This window comes from Pteronotus mesoamericanus, unplaced genomic scaffold (genome assembly GCF_021234165.1).
Source record: "Pteronotus mesoamericanus isolate MK-2021 breed Mesoamerican mustached bat unplaced genomic scaffold, CSHL_Meso_final contig_52, whole genome shotgun sequence".
Lineage (NCBI taxonomy): Eukaryota > Metazoa > Chordata > Mammalia > Chiroptera > Mormoopidae > Pteronotus > Pteronotus mesoamericanus.
The window spans coordinates 8156643-8162772 of NW_026555189.1; positions in this window are offsets into that span (position 1 = coordinate 8156643).

Below are 6130 nucleotides of genomic sequence, written 5' to 3' on the forward strand. Positions count from 1 at the left end.
CTTTTGGCTACTGTAGATAATGTTGCCATGAACATGGGTATACAACTATCTCTTCAACTTGCCTTCAACTCTTTTTAGTTATATACCCAGAAATTAAATTGCCGGATCATATGATAATTCTGTTTTTAATTTTTTGAGGAACCACTATAATGTTGTCCATTGTGGCTGTACCATTTTACATTTCCACCAACTGTGCACAAGCGTTCCAATTCCTCCACATCCCCTCCAACACTTATTTTCTCAGAGCTTCACTCTTAATAAAAGAAATGTAAATTAAAACCACACTGAGATATCATTTTTCACCTATCAGATTGGCAGAAGTAAAAAGCTTGATAACTATCTTGGCAAGAGTGTAGGGAACAGGGATTCTTGTACACTGCCACTGTGACTGAAGTTGTACAGCCTCTATGAAGAACAACTTGTTAATATCTTCAAATTACACATGTACCCACCATTTGATTTAACAGTTTATAAGAAAGTATCCTATTTGCACTTGTTCTTAGTTACATATAGAGATACATAGTTGTTACACCATTACAAGAGCAAAAAATAAAAATAATCTAAACAGTGGCCCTGGCTGGTATGGCTCGCTTGTCTGTTTTCCCACAAAGCAAAAGATTGCAGGTTCGATTCCTGGTCAGTGCACATGCCTGGGTGTGGGTTCAGTTCTCTCTTGGAATGTGTACAAGAGGTAACTGACTGATGTTTCTCTCTCACGCTGATGTTTCTCTCTCTCTTTCTCCCCCTTCCCCGCTCTCTAAAAATAAATATTTTTAAAAATGATCTAAATGTTGATGATCCCAATTAAAGATTAAATGAATGGAATTGGGGAAGCTTCAATTCATGGTGCCTTTTCTTATCATTACTTCACTTGGTAGCAAGTTACTGGAAAGCAGGAGACTGGCTTTTGTAGGTCCAAAGAGATCTTCAAGAATATATTGATTAGACCTGGCTGACGTTGACTCAGTGGGTTGAGTGCCAGCCTGTGAACTGAAATGTTGCTGGTTTGATTCCCGGTCAGGACACATGCCTGGGTTGCAGGCCAGGTCCCTGGATGGGGCTGTGTGAGTGGCAACTGATCAATGTTTCTCTCCCTCTCTTTCTCCACCCCTTCTCCTCTGTAAAATATGTATATACTTATATATATTTGTGTGTGTGTATAAAATAAGTGAAAAGCCACTTGTTGGCCTCTTGCAGGAGCCCTCATTGAATGCAGAATTAGCAGACAACTCAGAAAGTTTAAGTGGCTTGTCCAAGGTCATTTGTATAATATGTACTACTTCATGATAGGCACCATGAAATATACAGAAATCAAAGAACTGGACTCTATTTTCTGAGAGCTTGATATCTAGCAAAACATTAAAAATACCAGGCTTTTTAAATTGTCCTTTCAATATCAATGGAGGCCCTTATTCTGGTGGGTCAATTCATGCACAGATCAGAGAAGCAGCTTCTCAAAGGACATGTAAAATGACAGAAGACAGGTGCTGATTAAAGCAGCTGTCATCCTTCCATTTGTGCCCCATCCGTAGTGCCCAAAAAGATTCATCTCAGAGGACCCAGTTCCCACCAACGTCCCATACACCAGCTCAGCCTTCTCCAAGTTGGACTACGTTGCAGATCCTGAAAGATGATCTTTTAGAAAAAGATTCCCTAACCTCAGAGGTTTGTGAATGCTTTATATGTTAGCCTACAGTTCTCCAGGCATATAGGTATTTTTTCCCTTGGCTTTGTCCACTGAGAAGATCTGAGAGCAGTGATACCCCAATAGCAGCAAGCACACTGAGCTTTATATAAAAAATGAGCTGAAATTCAGATTCATAAAGTCAACATTTTAAAGCACACAATTCAGTGTATTTAGGACATTCACAATATTTTGTAAGCAATATCTTTAGTTCTAAAACATTTTTATCATCCCAGAAGAAAACTCTGTGTCCTTTAAGCAATCACTCCCCATTTCCCCACCCCAGCCCCTGGCAACCATTTACATATTTTCTCTCTTTATGGATTTATCCATCCTAGATATTTTATATAAATGAAATCATACAACCTATGGTCATTTGTGTCTGACTTATTTCATTTAGCATTATGTTTTAAAGGTTCATTTGTGTGGTAGCATATATTAGTATTTCATTCTTAAAAAAATTTTTTAAGCCCTGGCTGGTGTGGCTTAGTGGATTGAATGCCGGCCTGCGAAGCAAGGGGTCACTGATTCAATTCCCAGTCAGGGCACATGCCTGGGTTGCGGGCCAGGTCCCCAGTAGGGGGCGTGCAAGAGGCAACCACACATTGATGTCTCTTGCCCTCTTTCTCCTTCCCTTTCCCTCTGTCTAAAAATAAATAAAGTCTTAAATAATTTTTTTTAATTTTTGTTTATTTTAGAGAGAAAGAGGAAGGGAAGCAGAGGATCAATTTGCTGTTCCACTTAATTTATGTGTTCATTGGTTGCTTCTCGTATGTGCCCTGACTGGAAGTTGAACTCGTTACCTACTGTGGCGTATCGGGACGATGCTCTAACCGACTGAGTTACCCAGCCAGGGCTATTTCATTCTTTTTATGGCCAAATAATATTCCATTGTATGCACATGCTACATTTTGTTTATCTACTATACTGATATTTTAAAGTTATAAGAAGAAAATAAACCTGTCTACCGTTGTTTAATGATTCTGCACCCTCTCTGCGACAATACTTGTTACCATCTTATAGAAGAACTCTTTGGAAAATACTGCACAAATTATCTGATAATCACAATGGTCAGGCTTAAGGGAGGAAGGGCCACTTAATGATAAAGTACATGTAATAGCTCTCTGGAAAGGGTTCACTGTTTGGTTATTCTTTCAGGTCTGTGCTTTGATTTTTAAAAACCATACCAGCTGCTTCATTTTCTCCTTGGAAGACCCAACAGGAGAGTTTAATATCTTCTTCCCATTTTCTTTACCCAGTTTTCAATCTCTTTGCCTGTCCTCCTGTAGTAAATGCTGTTGGTGACATCCCTGCACAGGGATGGCACCCCATTTTCTTTGTGTTGCCTGCTAATGGCTCACAGCTTCACCCATCTCCAGAGAACTGTCCTCAGTCCACATAGTCCATGTTTCGCCCAGAAATGCCTAGCAAGTTATGCTCCTCCCTTTCCAGCCTCCCACTGGCCTACAGCCCATGAGTGTGACTGAAGAGGAGTGCAAAGTCCAACTCCTTGCTTCTGAGGGGGATAAACCTTGGTGCGTTGTATGTTCCAAAGCTCACCGTAGGATCAGACTGAGACAACACTTAGATGAAGCCACATCTTTGCTTGGTATCTGTCCCTGCTCTGTCCTGCTTCCTTCTGCTCTAAAGCATTTGCACTAGAATCCCTGTCTCAGGCTCTGTATCTAGGGAACCCAATCTAAGATATCCCTGTGGGTAGTAGTCCTGGCTCCCAAGGGGATTTCCTGCTACCAGCAGCAGCTGCGCACATCTCATCCAGGGCCCTGCAGATTGGACCTCCTCCAAGCAGCCTTCCCAGGCCCTCACTCACTGGCTGCATGTTTGCTTAATAACAAGGAAGTTGGATGTTTACTCTGGCCAGGCATTGTGCTAACCCCTTTATGTGCTTTAGCGCATTGAATCCTTCCTAAAACCCAGTTAGGTAAATCCTATTCTATTCTTATAGATGAAGAAACTGAGGTTCAAAGAGGTCCAGCAGCTTACTCACACAGTAAGAAAGTAATGGGAGCTGGGGAGGATTTGTCTGATTTCAAACCCTTATAATTTAACCACTAGATTCTACCGTATACCACAGACAACATTAGAACATTTTTTTATGGCTCTGTCTACCCTACCCCAGACAGTGGGACTGAACACAGAGCAGAGAGCTTGGTGTTTTTGTGTCTGCTGCTGACAGATTGCACCCGAGCGCTTCCTCTCATCAAAAACCCTCCTTAGGTATCTTTGCCTCTCAGTCCTAGAAGTCCAGGTGGCCTTGGAACCACCGCCTACCCCTCCAGCAGGTCTGCCCTAGGAGGTGGGGTAAAGTCCTTTACCTCTAAGCTCCTTAGGGCGTGTTGTTTCCCTTGAGCCCCTGCCAAAGCTGTGGCTGTAGGCAACCCTGCTTCCCACTCCACCACAGACAGGGGATCTGCATTGATGAGAACAGCAGTGGGAGGCAGCTAGCTCATCACTTCCCTGGAGGCCTCCTGGGTTCACAGAAGAAAGCACAGGCATTGAAGTGTGGGAAGGAGGGTGAGACCTGAGCCAAATGAAGAAGGGGAATGAGTCCAGAGGGAGAAGGCTGAGGGAAGGAGAGAAATTTGGGGGAGGTGGGGAGGTAGTAGAAGCTGAGCAGGGGACTGCTCATTCATTCATTCATTCATTCAACAGACTGTTTTAACCACCTACAACGTCCTAGGCACTGATCTGGTGGACAGACCAAAGACCTTGCTTTAACAGGGCAGCATGGGAATAACAATAAATATAATCATAGTATGTTAAACAAAAAACCTTTGTGGCCAGAAGCTTTTCTAACAGGGTTTATTGAGCCGTATGCTAACCATAAAAAGGACCACATGCTGGAACATACACACTCTAAACCACCAGTAGCAGGGCTAGATGGAGAAGAACATGCATGCTAGGGGCGGGGGACCCTTTATACATGGGTTTGGGGAAGAAAGATGTAAGTTGTTTTGAAAGAACTTACACTGGCTATGTTTAAAGAGGGGTTCTGGATTGGTTGTGGGCAACATGCCAGAGAGCTCATGTGTAAGCTGGATGAGGTGGCAGCCTGTGGGTTGCTACTTTTTTAGATAGCCCCCGAACTTGATTAAAAGTTTTAACGTACATTCAGGGATGTGCACATGCTTTTGTTGGTTTTGGCCTGTGGCTCTGTTAACTGATTAACCTCTTACCTTTCCTCACACCCTCTGGCCTGCTATAAATTAATACAGGACAACTAAGCCTTTATTTTTTTTTTTTTTGGTCAAAAGGTTAATATTTCTTGAACATTTACTGTGGAGTCAAGCATTTTTCTTATCCCCACAACAATCTCAGCATTTGATAGTGTTATGAACCCATTTTTACAGATGGTGACAAGGAGACCAAGATTAACCAAGTGACTGGCCACGGTTATACGGGATTAGAGTAGGGTCACCCATCTCCTTTGAGGCTGAAGGCAGGACCTCTATTAATGAAGGTCCTCAGGCTCCCCTATTAATGACAGATTTGGAAAGTACCTTCTTATAAGAAAAATTCAAACATACAGATAAAGCTTAGGTTCTTCTTGCCTCTCTCCATTCCTAGCAGTCTCTGCCCCAGGATGTGTTGCCTTCCAGTCTTGTTCCTACACACAGCATGTGCCCACATACATTATTTTTTACCAGAGTGGCTTCCCATACACGGGGTTCTACGGCATGCTTCTTCTCCCTTAACAAGATGCCTTGAACACCGTTTCTTATTGTACATAAAGTTCTAACTGGTTCTAACTACTGCATAGCATTTCATTACCTGAATGTGCCTAGTTTATTTCTCCAGTACCCTAAAGACATTAGGTTTCAAGAAAACAATTTCTTGATATTTCAGTCCAAAACTTTAGATTTGTACTGAAATATCAAGAAATTGTTTCCAATTTCCCGCTATTACAAACTGCTGCCATTCAAAAGTTATCCAAAGGCTCCGCAAATCCTCTTTCCACTGCAGAGTTGGAAAGTTTCTTCCGGAAGGACCCATGTGCTGAAAACTCCGAAAACACTACTAACTGCTAATCCAACGGTAGCCGCCAACTTTCGGGCAACATCTAGGATTCTCCCTTCCCCCGCCTCCCTTCCCGGATTTTTTTCTTCCGGATTAAACCAGTTGCTTCAGGTCCCGGTCAGGGGGTTAAACAAGCCCAAAATCTGAAACCTGGCGTCCTAGAAAACAACCCTATGTCTTTAAGACGTGTTGGTTCCTCTGGGAGTTGTAGTTTTGCTGGCCAACGGAGCCGCCTACTCGCTTCACCTTTTTTCTGGATCCGAAGACCGACTGCCCTTTCAGAAAGCGCTGTCCTGGCCATATCCGTCTGCTCACGCTAGAGCCGGGAGCTTCTTTTTTCCGGAGAGGACAAGCCAGAGCACACGGAGAGGTGAAACTACATTTCCCAGGCTGCGCCGGGACGGGACG